The sequence below is a fragment of the Suncus etruscus genome, chromosome 1 (assembly GCF_024139225.1).
Source record: "Suncus etruscus isolate mSunEtr1 chromosome 1, mSunEtr1.pri.cur, whole genome shotgun sequence".
NCBI lineage: Eukaryota > Metazoa > Chordata > Mammalia > Eulipotyphla > Soricidae > Suncus > Suncus etruscus.
Genome location: NC_064848.1, coordinates 116,688,274 through 116,703,465, shown reverse-complemented (window position 1 = coordinate 116,703,465; position 15,192 = coordinate 116,688,274).

Sequence of the window (15,192 nt, the reverse complement as noted above, 5' to 3'; positions counted from 1 at the left end):
ATTTACAATGGCCCACTGATTTAGATAGATAATAAGTGTTTAAGGGAAAGAAAATCTATGTGTATATTCGCAGATTAAAAAATCATTTTGATAATCATTAGCCTTGAATTCTACAACACAAAGAAGTATAACTTTCCATGCAGTGGGATGAATGGCTATTTCAAATAAAAGTCTTTTTCAGACACAATTGAATGAAGTGTTACCAAAAATGTTTAAAAAAAATTGTTGTTTATATGACACAAACCAACAGATGGCAGCAAAACTCATTAGTTTTCTAATCACTAGGGAAGGATTTGGTTCAATTTTCACATACTCAAATATATTCAATAAATCTCTCAGAAATCCTACCTTTGTAAAAGTTATTGGAAAACAAATAAAAATTGTCATCTGTATTATCAAAATTATTTTATTTAGAAAAAATTAAAGAGAATATTAAAGTTTAATTTGTAGAAGTGCTGTTAATTTGCTAATATTTTGTTAAGTTTGCTAATGTTGGAAGTTGCAACGAGTTTAGATATGTGTTAAGTAAAATGTATCTTTATATTTAATTTCTTCTGTTTTAGTGTGATTATTAGAACATTTAAATATTTAAATTATTAGAACATTTTTTTATTTCGAGGTTTATGCCTGACTTATTCTTTTATTTCCATTATATCTATGTTAATATATATCTACTAATTGAACAAAAATAGCCTAGAGTAATAATATAGCACATACGGTGCTCACCTTGCATGCAGGTTCAACCCCAGGTTCAATCCCCAACATGCTTTATGATTCTCCAAGCATCAACCAAAAGTGACTCCTGTGTACAGAACAAGGAGTAACTGCTGAGCATTGCTAGGTGTGGGGAAGGAAGGAAGAGAAAGAGGGAAAGAGGGACAAAGGGAAATAGGGAGGGAGGAAAAGGGAGGGTGGAAGAAAGAAAGGAAGGGAAGGAGGGAGGGAGGAAGAAGGAAAGAAAGGGAGGGAGAAAGGAAGGAAGGAAGAGAAGAAGGGAGGGAGGGAGTAAGAAGGAAAGAAAGGGAGGGATGGATTAAGAAGGAAAGAAAGGCAGAGAGAAAGGAAGGAGGGAGGGAAAAGGAAAGGAAGGAAGGAAAATAAACAGCAGAAAAGACTCAAGACTGACCAATCAGAGTGATACATTCAGTGCCTACATCATTTGGTTCAGGAACTTAGCACACTATTAGAAAGTGTTCTTTGGTTCTTTCTTTTTTTTTTCCTTTTTCTTTTTTATTTAAAACTTTTTTTATTTATTTAAACATCTTGATTACATATATGATTGTGATTAGGTTTCAGTCATGTAAAGGACACCCCCTTCACCAGTGCAACATTCCCACCACCAATGTCCCAAATTTCCCTCCATCCCACCCCATTCCCACCTGTACTCTAGAAAGGCTTTCCAGTTCCCTCATTCATTCACATGATTATGGTAGTTCTCTGTGTAGTTATTTCTATAACTGCACTCATCACACTTTGCGGTGAGCTTCATGAAGTGAGCTGGAAGTTCTAGCCCTCCTCTCATTGTCTCTGAGGATTGTTGCAAAAATGACTTTTCTTTTTCTTTTTTTCTTTTTTTTAATATGATTTTTATTTTGATCATAGTGTCTTACATATTGTTGACAATAACATTTTAGGTACATATTTACATAAAATCAGGGGGATTCCCATCACCAAATTGTCCTCCCTACACCTCCATTTTTGTCCTACCTCCCATTTACTCTTCCCTCACCCCCAGGGCGGCTAGAATATGTGGTCCCCTCTGTATCCAACCCACTACTTAGTAGTCTTGCACCTGTTTGGTCTTGATGCCTCCCTTATCTCCCCCTCTAACTGTAGGCAGGACTAGCTAGTTCAAGTTGCGTGGTTTTGCTGGAAAAAGAGAAGATATATAAACTGGGGTAAGAGTCTAATACTCCAAAAATGGGTGGAATCCTTCTAGAGGCTCTCATCATCGATTTGGGAGATGAAGGAGAAAAAGAAGGTGAAACACTCCACCAGTACCAAAAAAAAGTGTCAATTATCCAGTGAGGACTCCAGCTATATCGATAAGCACCACAAAAAATAGACGAAAAACAAAACAAAACAAAAAAGGACAAACAAAAACAAACAAACAAACCAAAAACACGCCATGGTCTTGAAATAAGAAACATGGCATAGCACATAACGAAAAAAGATAAAAGAAGAGAAAAAAATAAGTATAATTGGGGACAACGATTTCAATAATCACACCCAAACAGATAAATCGACCAAAATAGATAGGTAAATAAAAATAATAATAACAATAATAAATGAAGGTTAAAAAATATATATATAATAACCAAGGTTTTGTGCTTTTTTGTATTTTTGTTTTTTCCCCTCCTGCTCTGGCACAGTAAATATTGGGGTCATTCGAAAAGGAATTCACTTGGCCTAAGAAATATGGGGTTTCTCCGTCCTTGGAGTATACTGTCATGGGATCAGCTCTAGACTTTGCTCAGGATCATTTATTCTCCCGATGGTGTTTTTTTGGTGTGTGGAAGACTACTGCTCTGTCCAGGGTGATCCAATCAGAGCTCTGTGTTTAGAGGTCTCAGTATCTGCACAGATCCTGAGGTGGGACTTATGATGAAGTCAGTCTCTGTGGTTCTAGAGGTTCTGTTACCTCAGTGTCGTTTTAATCCATCTTCTGTGGTTGGTGATCTTGGTCTTTGCACTGAACCTAGGATGGCACCTAGGATAGCGTCTTTCTTTGTGCTTCCAGAAGCCCCATTCTGTTGCAGTTGTCTCTGTCAGACCTTTGGGACTGGGGATCATGATTATTGTGCAAGTCATAGTTCAAACCCTAAACTAGGGCTTTTTTTATTGGGCCCAAGATGTATACTGTCTGGTCGTGGTTCTAGTAGCCAGTCATCTGTAAGTCACGATCTTGGCTTTTGGACCTACCAAAGGATGCCGAGTCTTCTGGTTTTGTCTTGTCGTTAGCTGGTAAGGTATGCTATTATGCTCTCAGGTCAAGTTGTTCACATTTTCCTCAATGTCAGGATATCATGTTAGAGCTGGCCCTTGTTGTTGACCCCGCAATATTAAGGCTGTCCCAGATGGAGTTTGTTTCTTGCAGCTGTTGTGAAGAGCTGTGCCAATTCTATGTCTGGGATCCAGGGTTCAAGGCTGGATGAATGGTATCTAATCACCTGAGGTCTAAGTTGATTCCACATGACATATTTTCAAGGTAGGAGATATCCCTGTATTGTAAACAACTATGAGTTCCTATCTCTAGTAGATAAGAGCTCTTTTTTTATATGTAAGATTTCCCCTTTATTTAGTGTGTCTTTGCAGGGGGAAGTGGTGCTACATTATATTGTCGGTGTAGTTGGGGGTGGACAGAGAGGATAACAGACACAGGTCACATACCCAAAAATGATAAAAAAAAAAAAAAGAAATAAAGAAATAAATAAAAATGTATGTGCTCGCAAATGTATATGTAGGACCAACATTTAAAAAAAATAAATAAATTTAAGAAAAGAAAAAAAAAAGAAATAAAATGAGTTAGCGAAGTTTTTAAAGGACCAAAGTGGTGCAAAAGACTACCTTACATTTAGGGGACTTTTATTTTTCTTAAAACCCATAGATGAGTGAGATTATTCTGCGTCTCTCTCTCTCTCTCTCTCTCTCTCTCTCTCTCTCTCTCTCTCTCTCTCTCTCTCTCTCTCTGACTTATTTCACTCAGCATGATAGATTCCATGTATATCCATGTATAGGAAAATTTCATGACTTCATCTCTCCTGACGGCTGCATAATATTCCATTGTGTATATGTACCACAGTTTCTTTAGCCATTCGTCTGTTGAAGGGCATCTTGGTTGTTTCTAGAGCCTGGTTATTGTGAATAGTGCTGCAATAAATATAGGTGTGAGGAAGGGGTTTTTGTATTGTGTTCTTGTGTTCTTAGGGTATATCCCAAGGAGTGGAATAGCTGGGTCAAATGGGAGCTCAATTTCCAGATTTTGGAGGAATCTCTATATCGCTTTCCATAGAGGTTGGACTAGACGGCATTCCCACCAGCAGTGGATAAGAGTTCCTTTCCACATCCTGCCAGAACTGATCTCATTCTTTGTGATGTGTGCCAATCTCTGTGGTGTGAGGTGGTATTTCAACATTGTTTTGATTTGCATCTCCCTGATGATTAGTGATGAGGAACATTTTTTTCATGTGCCTTTTGGCCATTTGTATTTCTTTTTTATCAAAGTGTCTGTTTATTTCTTCTCCCCATTTTTTGATGGGATTAGATTTTTTTTCTTGTAAAGTTCTGTCAGTGCCCTGTATATTTTGGATATTAGCCCCTTATCTGATGAGTATTGGGTGAATAGTTTCTCCCACTCAGTAGGTGACTCATATCCTGGGCACTATTTCTTTTGAGATGCAGAAGCTTAGCAGTTTAATGTATTCCCATCTGTTGATCTCTGCTTCCACTTGTTTGGAAAGTGCAGTTTCCTCCTTGAAGATGCCTTTAGTCTCAATGTCATGGAGTGTTTTACCGACGTGTTGTTCTATATACCTTATGGCATCAGGTCTAATATCAAGGTCTTTTTTTTTTTTTTTGGTTTTTGGGTCACACCCAGCGGTGCTCAGGGGTTACTCCTGGCTGTGTGCTCAGAAATAGCTCCTGGCAGGCACGGAGGACCATATGGGACACCGGGATTCGAACCAACCACCTTTGGTCCTGGATTGACTGCTTGCAAGGCAAACACCGCTGTGCTATCTCTCCAGGCCCATATCAAGGTCTTTAATCCATTTAGATTTTACTTTCGTACATGATGTTAACTGGGGGTCTGTGTTCGCTTTTTTTGCAAGTGGCTAACCAGTTCTGCCAGCACCACTTGTTGAAGACGTTTTCCCTGCTCCACTTAAGATTTCTTGCTCCTTTGTCAAAAATTAGGTAATTGTATGTCTGGGGGACAATGTCTGAGAACTCAAGCCTATTCCACTGATCTGAGGGTCTGTCTTTATTCCAATACCATGCTGTTTTGATAACTATTACTTTGTAGTAGAGTTTAAAGTTGGGGAAAGTAATGCTTCCCATTTTCCTTTTCCCTAGGAGTGCTTTAGCTATTCGAGGGCGCTTATTGTTCCAGATGAACTTCATAAGTGTTTGATCCACTTCTTTGGAGAATGTCATGGGTATTTTTAAGGGGATCACATTAAATCTGTATAATGCTTTGGGGAATATTGCCATTTAATGATGTTAATCCTGCCAATCCATGAGCAGGGTATGTGTTTCCATTTCCATGCATCCTCTCTTATTTCTTGGAGCGGGGCTTTATAGTTTTGTTTGTATAGGTCCTTCATGTCTTTGGTCAAGTTGACTCCAAGGTATTTGAGTTTGTGTGGCACTATTGTGAATGGGATTGCCTCCTTGACTTCCTTCTTTTCCCTATCATTATTGGTGTATAAAAAGGTCATTGATTTTTGTGTGTTAATTTTGTAGCCTGCCACCTTGCTATATGAATCTATTGTTTCTAAAAAGCTTTTTGGTAGAGTCTTTAGGGTTTTCTAAGTAGAGTATCATGTCATCTGCAAACAATGAGAGCTTGACTTCTTCCTTTCCTATCTGAATTTCCTTGATATCTTTTTCTTGCCTGATCGCTATGGCAAGAACTTCCAGTACTATGTTGAAGAGGAGTGGTGAGAGCGGACAGCCTTGTCTTGTACCAGAATTTAGAGGAAAGGCTTCTAGTTTTTCTCCATTGAGGATAATATTTGCCATTGGCTTGTGGTAGATGGCTTCAACTAGATTGAGAAAGGTTCCTTCCATTGCCATCTTGCTGAGAGTTTTGATCAAGAATGGGTGTTGGACCTTATCAAATGCTTTCTCTGCGTCTACTGATATGATCATGTGATTTTTATTTTTCTTGTTGTTGATGTTGTGTATTATGTTGATAGATTTATGGATGTTAAACCATCCTTGCATTCCTGGGATGAAACCTACTTGGTCATAGTGTATGATCTTCTTGATGATGCATTGAATCCTATATGCTAGGATTTTGTTGAAGATCTTTGCATCAGCATTCATCAGGGATATTGGTCTGTAATTTTCTTTTTTGGCATCTCTGTCTGGTTTGGTTATCAAGGTGATGTTGGCTTTATAAAAGCTGTTTGGGAGTGTTCCCGGTTTTTTTCAATTTTATGGAAGAGCCTGGCTAGGATTGGTAGTAGCTCCTCTTGAAATATTTGAATGAATTCATTAGGAAATCCATCTGGGCCTGGGCTTTTCTTTTTGGGTAGTTGTTTGATTACAGTTTCAATTTCCTCGGTAATGATGAAGGTGTTTAGATATGCTACATCCTCCTCACTTAAATGTGGAAGGTTATAAGTGTCCAAGAATTTTTCCATTTCTTCTAGGTTCTTATGTTTAGTAGCATAAAGTTTCTCAAAGTAGTCTCTGATTACCCTTCGGATCTCTGCAATATCTGTAGTGATCTCCCCCTTTTCATTTCTAATATGGGTTATCAGATTTCTCTCTCTCTCTCTCTTTCTTTGTGAGTTTTGCCAATAGTCTATCAATCTTGTTTATTTTTTCAAAGAACCAACTTCTGCTTTCGTTGATCTTTCGGATCGTTTTTGGTTTTCCACTTCATTGAGTTCTGCTTTCAGCTTTGTTATTGCCTTCTGTCTCCCTATTTTTGCTTCCTTTTGTTGGTCATTTTCTAATTTTTCGAGCTGTGTCATTAAGTTATTCAGGTATGCCCCTTCTTCCTTCTTGATGTGTGCTTGTAGAGCTATAAATTTTCCTCTCCGGACCGCTTTTGCTGTGTCCCATTGATTCTGGCAGTTTGTGTCTTCATTATCATTTGTTTCCAGGAAAGTTTTTATTTCCTCTTTGATTTCATCTCGGACCAACTGGTTGTTCAATAGCAGGGTGTTTAATTTCCAATTGTTAAAGTTTTTCTTCTGTGTGGCTTTGTAGTTCACATCTAATTTCAGAGCCTTGTGATCAGCGAAGGTAGCCTGCAAGATTTCTATCCTCTTAATTTTATGGAGGTATGTTTTATGTGTCAGCATGTAGTCTGTCCTGGAGAATGACCCATGTACATTGGAGAAGAATGTGTATCCAGGTTTTTTGAATGGAGTGTCCTATATATATATATATACTAGTCCTCTTTCTTCCATTACTCTTTTCAGGGCTAGTATGTTTTTGTTGGGTTTCAGTCTGGTTGACCTATTAAGTGTTGATAGGGCCGTGCTGTGGTCTCCCACAATTATTGTGTTATTATTGATTTCTTCTTTTAGATTTGTCAGTAATTGTATTAGATAATTTGCTGGTCTCTCATTGGGTGCATATATGTTTAATAGTCTGATTTCTTCCTGTTGCACATATCCCTTGATTAGTACATAGTGTCCATATTTGTCCCTTACCACTTTTCTGAGTATAAAGTTGGTGTCATCAGATATTAATATGGCCACCCCAGCTTTTTTGAGGGTATTATTTGCTTGGATGATTTTCCTCCAGCCTTTGATTTTGAGTCTATGTTTGTTCTGACTATTCAGATGTGTTTCTTGTAGGCAGCAGAAGGTTGGAGTCATCTTTTTGACCCATTTTACAGCTCTGTGTCTTTTAATTGGTGAATTTAATCCATTGACATTGAGGGAGATGATTGTCATAGGATTTAATGTCATCTTTGTAGATATGTTTGCTGTGTTTGTTGGTCTCTCTTGTCTTAGAGTAGACCTGTCAGTTTTTCCTTTAAGGCTGGTTTATCATCTGTGAAGTTTCTGAGCTGTTGTTTATCCATGAAGCTATGTATTCTTCCTTCAAACCTGAACGTGAGTCAGGCTGGGTGCCATATTCTCGGTGAGGCATTCATTTCATTCAGTCTTGTCACAATATCCCACCGCTGTCTTCTGGCCTTGAGAGTTTCTTCTGACATGTCTGCTGTAAGTCTTAGGGATGCTCCTTTGAATATAATTTCCCTTTTTGATCTTGCTGCTTTCAGTATTCTATCTCTATCTGTGAGATTTGTCATTGTAACGAGAATGTGTCTTGGGGTGTTTTTCTTTGGGTCTCTTTTAGCTGGTACTCTTCGGGCATGCAGGATTTCATTGCATGTAGTCTTTAAGTCTGGGAGTATCTCTTTGATGATGTCTTTGACAGTTGATTCTTTCTGGAGATCTCCTCCTGGGTCTCTGGGACTCCAATGATTCTCATGTTGTTTCTGTTGAGTTTATCAAAGGCTTCTATTTTCATCTGTTCGCATTCCTTGAGTACTTTTTCCATTGCCTGTTTGTCTTAAGGTTCTTTTCCAATTTCTTCTGTTGTGTTGAGTTTTTCTGCATCACATCTTCCAGTACTCCGATTCTCTCCTGAGCTGCTGATACCCTGCTGGCGAGGCCATCCATTGAGGTTTTCAGTTGAGCAACCATGCTTTTCAGATCTGTTATTTTAGTTTGGAGTTTTCTGATTTCTGTCTTTGTGTTCTGTTCAGATCGATCTATGCTTTCTTTGAGCTCTTCAAACATCTTCCATATTACTATTTTAAGTTCCTTATCCGAGAGGTTAATCAGGTCGTTGGAATTTATTAGGTCATCCGAGCTTTTGTCTTTATTCTCTGTGCATGGTGTTTGCCTGCGAGGTTTCCCCATTGTCACGCTTGTAGTGTGGTTTTTCCTGCGTGTTGTGGTGGGGTTCATTGGTTAGAGAGTGCGGTCCTCAGAGTGAACAAAGGCACAGCAGGGTGGAGCCTCCGCAGGGCAGAGAGTTCAGCTTATTGGACGGGGACTCCCACAGCCAGAATTTACTCACTGGGCAGCTTCAAAATGCAGGTTTTTGGGGGTGCGCTCCCTAGGCCTCTGAGGAGACCTTCAGGGATTCAGAAACACAGGCAGACAGGCTCAGGACTCTTGTTCTTTCTAATGGTCTATGGAAGTGAATGTCAGAACTAGAGATATTATTAACACCCTTTTTCTCAAAATGTCCTCAAGGTGGCGCAAACACCAAGAGCCTATAGCTCTTGGAAAGAAATGATCCTTGGTGATGTAAAACAACCAATGCTTATAATTAGTTTTATTCCTAAACTTATTTTTTATAAGAGTAAGAAAATAGTCTCTCTCTGCCTTTGATCACACTTAGATAAAATTACATGCCTATATCTATGAATATTCAATGAAAGATATATTGGAGATGTTGTATACTGAAATGCCAAGTGATACTACCCCTATATAATTTTTTAAGTGCCTTTGGTACAATTACTGAGATATAATAATATAAAAACATTTGAAGAAATATTGGTGTTTTTGTGAAAGTATTCTCATGTCTTGTAGTTAAAAACTAAATTATGAAAGAACTAAGTGTTTATCTAAAAATCTTAGAAATTTCTGGATAAAAATGCATTCTCAAATTATTAAATGGCTAATAAAAGCTATAAAACATTTTAAAAAATATGGCAAAAGTTTATTGTTCTTCATATTTAAAGGATGCTTAGAAAATAGTTTAAAAGCATAAAATTCCAATTAATGGATGGATGAATAATAATAAAAAAGGCGATTCATGAAAGATGAAATACAATGCCAGAAAACATATAAGTCTATCCAATTCTAAATCTATAAAAAGTGAAATAATGAAAATGCATAACTTTGTACATTAATACCATAAATGTTAATACTACTATAACCATATTACCTAAACTATCTTAAAAATAATAAATATTTTTAAAGAACTACTGGAGTCATTTTACCCATCTTTAAATTACTTCCTTTAGTCCTCAAAATATGCCTATTCTTTTACATTTATTGTACTTGAAATTATTTCTATTTACAGGTATTGAGAGACTGACCAATTTAACAAAGGTCACATAGTAAGTAATGGAGTAAGGGTTTGAGTCAAGGTACTCTACTTTGAGAATTCAACTCAACATCACACTATATGTAAATATAGGTAACCAAAGAACATCTGGCTACACTGGCTCTTTTTCTGGTCTACAAACAAGTCAAGACCTTTCCCTGCATAGTAGGCTCTTATGCCTGGATTACACTTTCCTCAACTTCACTTTAATTTCTTGCCTTAATTCATTTATTCATACAACATCTAAACCTTGGCCTGAGTCCATTAGGGTTGGATCTCCACCCCAATCAGAAGAAAATCCTGGATCTTTTTTCATTCTTTCAAGGTCTCAACCCAAATGTTATCAAGTTTTCCTTGGCGGAGCTGGCTCGTTTTCTCTCAACCATGTAAGGAAACAAAGAATAGATGGTAATCTACAAGTTAGAAAAGTAGTTCTCACTGAAAATCCATCAGCTGGATCCTTACTCTTAGAGCTTCTAGAGTTGTAGGAAAGTAAGTTTCTGCTATATAAGCCACCTTGTCTATGATGTTTTGTTATGACACCATATTCTGCTAATGGGAGTGGGGTGCTACTGCAACAAATGCTAGCTTTGGCATAGGACAGCAGCTGGAAGAGTTTTCATGTGCATGCTAAAATTCAGATACTCAAAGGTCCAAAATGGAAATAAGGAACAGGTTAGTGCAAACTGGGGTTAAAAATGACCCTTGTTATAATAGCAAAAGACTTGCATAACCTATGTTGGAGCATTGTATAGAAGTTTGAATTTGTGAGTGAGAAAATGGCTTCTGCAGAGAGTTGACATTCTAAGCCACACATTGAAGGAATAGCTTGCTTTCTGAAATCACTTAGAGTGAAATACTGAAGGTAAGATATGTGCAAACAAAGGATGTTTTGATTTTGTTGAGTACAACCCCAGGGTGACCGTGACCCACAATTCCACAAAGTATTTGAAAGGAAAGTGAAGTCAGAAATGTATTACTCACTGGTCTCAAGGAAGCACAAGGTGTAGCTGGAGGGAGCACAAGGTCAGGTCAGAGCAGAACACCAGTATCAAGTGCAATAGACAGGGCACTGCCTTTAAAATATCCACAAATGTACCTTTACTGAGGTCCCTGGGCGAAGGCCCAGTGATCAATTTGCAACCAAACAGAGCAGGAGTCTTGAAAGGCATTGTAAGGGTCTTTTTAATGTTGTTGTTATTGTTATTGTTATTGCTGTTGTTGTTGTTTTACCTCACAAATAGTGCTCGGGACACCTAAAGGCCCCCTGTCTGCATCTGTGGTTAGCCAGGTAGGTAGTTCAATGCAAGGGTCCAAAGATATTATGTTGCTCCAGCCCAGTGTTGTTGGGGATCACCTCAAGCCACCCTTGTGGGACTTGGAGGCCTCCAGAGCTGAACCTAGTAATGCTCTAATAACTAGTGTGGGGCACTGCCTAGCATGCATAACCACTGAACTCCCTGTGAGAGAACTTAGTGAAGAGATGCACAAGCAGAAGGCCTGAGCATGGGGGGAAGTATCTTCAGCAGGAGTCATATAGTAGGAATTTACTTTTACTGCGGTTGTTATTACAAGACTGGGCATGCCCTGGAGAGAAGAGTTAGAAGCCTGAAGGCCACTTGACCACATAAATTGAATGCAGAGGCAGCAATATAATAGAATGATTTAATTTCTGAATGAAGAAACTATTAAGTAAGAAAGGAACCAGAACTTTAAAATATGATAATTTTTTTGCCTATTCTTAGTGGAGAGAAAGACAGAGAATTAGAGACAGAGAAAGCAGAGAAAGAGAATTTGTTAAGAGAAGAACAAAAAGTGTGACTAAACAATTGTTTAATAAGAAAACTAGCACAGGGAGAGAAAGTACAGTAGATAGGATAATTGCCTTGAATGTAGTCAATCTAGGTTTTATCCCTGGTATCTTCAAGTACATTCAGGTAATTCTTGAGCACAGAGTCGGGAGAAACCCCTGAGCAAAGCAGGATAGTGCCCCAAAACCAACAAAAGAAAACTAACTAAAACTAACTAAAAATATGAATTGCAGCTCTAATCATCCATAAAGCTAAGAATAGAAACAAAACCCTATCAGCAGATACACTGTCACTAAAGGACAAAAGACAAGTTTGAGTGAGGAGAGCTGCAAATATGTTATTCTATGAGAAAAAGGAAGAACGCAGTCTGGGGTGTGGCTCAAGTTCTAGAGCACATGCTTTGTGTGTCTGTGTGTGTTAAATCCTGCCTCTCCTTTGAGTCCTCTCCAACACACTAATAAAAACACCAACCCTGAGAAAGAAATTAAAGGGGATCCAGAGGAGTTTTCCTTACCATATAAGCCTAGTGGGCAAGCATGAATCTTACTTTCAGGAGTGAGATTATGGCAGTTGTGGCATTGGCTGGGTCCAGAAGCATGTCTACTCTGCAGAGTCCTGAGGTTGTTAGAATCTAAGATTTAGAATTAACTGTAATCTAATATTAATGTTAGAATATGGTGTGCCTTTGCTTAGAAATAACATTGCTTTGGCTTCTGTACTCTGCTTTCTTAAGGAAGTTAACTGCTGTAAGCCTGTAAGACATTAGATGAGTTTGCAGTTTGGAAAACAGAGCATTGAACCAAAAAAGTATTGTTTTTGAAACTTAGATCTAGATAAATGTGCTTTGCAAAGATTTGTATTTGCTTAGGACCTATCACACTTTCCTATTTTCTCATTATTCCCATTAGGAAGGCAATGTTGAGTTTATGCCTGAATCCACAGATGATTGCAGACAATTGCTGATTCTTATGAACCTTTGTCATGGCACTGATGGAAACAGGGTAGTAAGAAAGGACTCTTAACAGTGAAAATTCTCCTCCCAGTGATATAAAAGAAGGGAGGGAATGTTAAGTATCCTCCTCTTCCATATTGGCTTAAGCCACTTGAGAACATTTTTATGACAGAGCGAAACCGTCTATCACAATAAATCAGAAAGAGGACTCTCCTTCCCTCTCACAGGGACTCCCAATCCTGTGTATACACTGGAATCTTCTAAAAGAAAGAGTTTTTCAAAAATGGTAGAGCCTGGGACTGGAGCTATAGTACTGTGGGTAGGGTATTTGCCTTGCATGTATCCAACCTGGGTTTGATCTCCAGCAACCTATCTGGTCCCCCGAAGCTGCCAGGAGTAAATTCTAAGCTCAGAGCCAGGACTGATTCTTGAGCACCACTGGATGTGGCCCCAAAACAAAAACAAAGAAACAAACAAAAGTTGGTGTCTGGGATCAACTCCAAATAGTCTGCATCAAACAATTTGATGCAGTGTCTAACTACTGATATTTATTTTAATCTTTGCACTGATTCAATACTAATAAATTTACATTATATAGACAATACCTCCTGGGTCTATCAAAATGCAGCTTTTTCCCCTGGAGCAAATAACTCCTGTCAACTTGCTTGAGGACTTTGAGTGCTCTTTACTGGTATCAGCATCATCTCTCTACACTCCGTGATACTGAATTTTGGGCTTCCAGTTGAAAACTTGCAAGGCATTAAGCAGACTTTTAGTAAAAGACTTAGACAATCTTTTAATAAATACTACCCTTGCCTGTGTACTCCCATTATGCCTTGGGATAAAGTAAGAAGGGTCATGGTTCAGGTAAGAATTCAGGACACAGGCCTTTTTATTTTTCTCCAGTAGTTACAAATTTACTTGCTGGCAGGCCTATAGTTTCAATGATGGGTCTATTTTAATCAATAACAGCATTTTCATTCTTTAGGTCATGCTTAGGAATACAGTCTGGAACTGTCTGTTTGCTCAAGGCCTGGAAAAAAGTCTGACTTAAATCTTAGTCCAAGTTCAAAGCCCATGTAAATAAAATTTTTATATAGATTCTTTGTTCCATCCACACATGGAGCTAACCAGATGATGTCACACCTGCTTTCTATTCCTTTAAATTTATGTAAAATGGTATTATAGTGGTAATACTTCATATTATGATTAACATTTTTATGGTATGTTAAAAGAAGAAATATCCAGGGCAATAACAGCCTTCAGATTTTATTTTTGTTTGTTTGTTTGTTTTGTTTTGGGGTCCCACCCAGCTGCATTCAGGGATTACTTCTGGCTCTGTGCTCAGATCGCTCCTGGCAGGCTTGAGGACCATATGGAATGGCAATATTTGAACCCAGGTCAGTCCTGGGTTGGCCACGTACAAGGCAAATGCCCTATCATTGTGCTATCGCTCTGGCCCCAGCATTTAGATTTTAAATAAAATTATTGCACATTGAAAGACAATAGCCTCGATTTTTCATAAGTCAAAATATGATTATTTTGCTCATTTTATTAAATTAAAAATACTTTATTTAATTATTTCCTTTGAACACACAGGTGCTGAGCAAACAGATAAATCAGACAGGTGCCTATCTGATTTTCAAGAATTCACAGACCAGTGTAGGAAACAAACATAACTAAATAATTACAACACAATAAGTGGGGTACAATAAAAGGAGTTAATACAAGGAGCAGAAGGAGGCAGTTGCAGCTTGAGCTGGGCAATCCTCCAAAAGAGGCCAGTAAAGGGTAAAAGAACTCAGGCTGGTGGGCATGGTTTCTCCAGGCAGAACACTCCTATTTCAGTGTTTGAAAGATAATTCTGGAAGTAGCAAGGAGTTAGACATATTTAGGAAGCACATATTGTATAGCACTAATTATAGGCCTTGGGCCTAACGCTGTTTTAATTGCTTACAAAGTGTAACTCATGTTCATAACAATTCTTTGAGGTAGGAGCTGCCATTGTCCCCAATTTACACATGAGGAAACATGCATATAGAGATTATACAACTTGATTGTATAATCAAGGTTATATGGCTATTAAGAGATTTGGACCCAGATGGCTGACTCCAGAGAACATGCACTTTGTCATTATGTGACACCCCCTTGGGGAGAAAGGCAGAGAGGGAAACAGGTCTACCGGTTATAAAAATTGGTATGATAGTCAGGCAAAATGCATACTTCGTGTTTAGGATATTAAATAAACAAAGAAGTATCTGAAAGTGTATGCTCTGGTTTCTAGTTTGGGACTATAGTAAAAAAAATTTTTTTTGGCTGTTGGACTACACCCAGCAGTGCTCAGGGTTACTCTTGGCTCTTAAGTCTGAAATCATTCCTAGCTGGCTGGGATACTGGAAATTGAACCCAGTAGGCCAAGTGAAGGCAAGTGCTTTACCATAGTACTATTGCTCCAGTCCCTGTGTTGAAAAAAAATTTTTAAGCTACACCTGGTGGTGCTCAGGGATTACTTCCAAGCTCTCTGCTCAGGAATCTCTGTCTCTGTCTCTGTCTCACTCTGTGTGTCTCTCTCTCCCTCTCTGTCTCACTCTCTGTGTCCTGCTCTCTCGCTCTCTC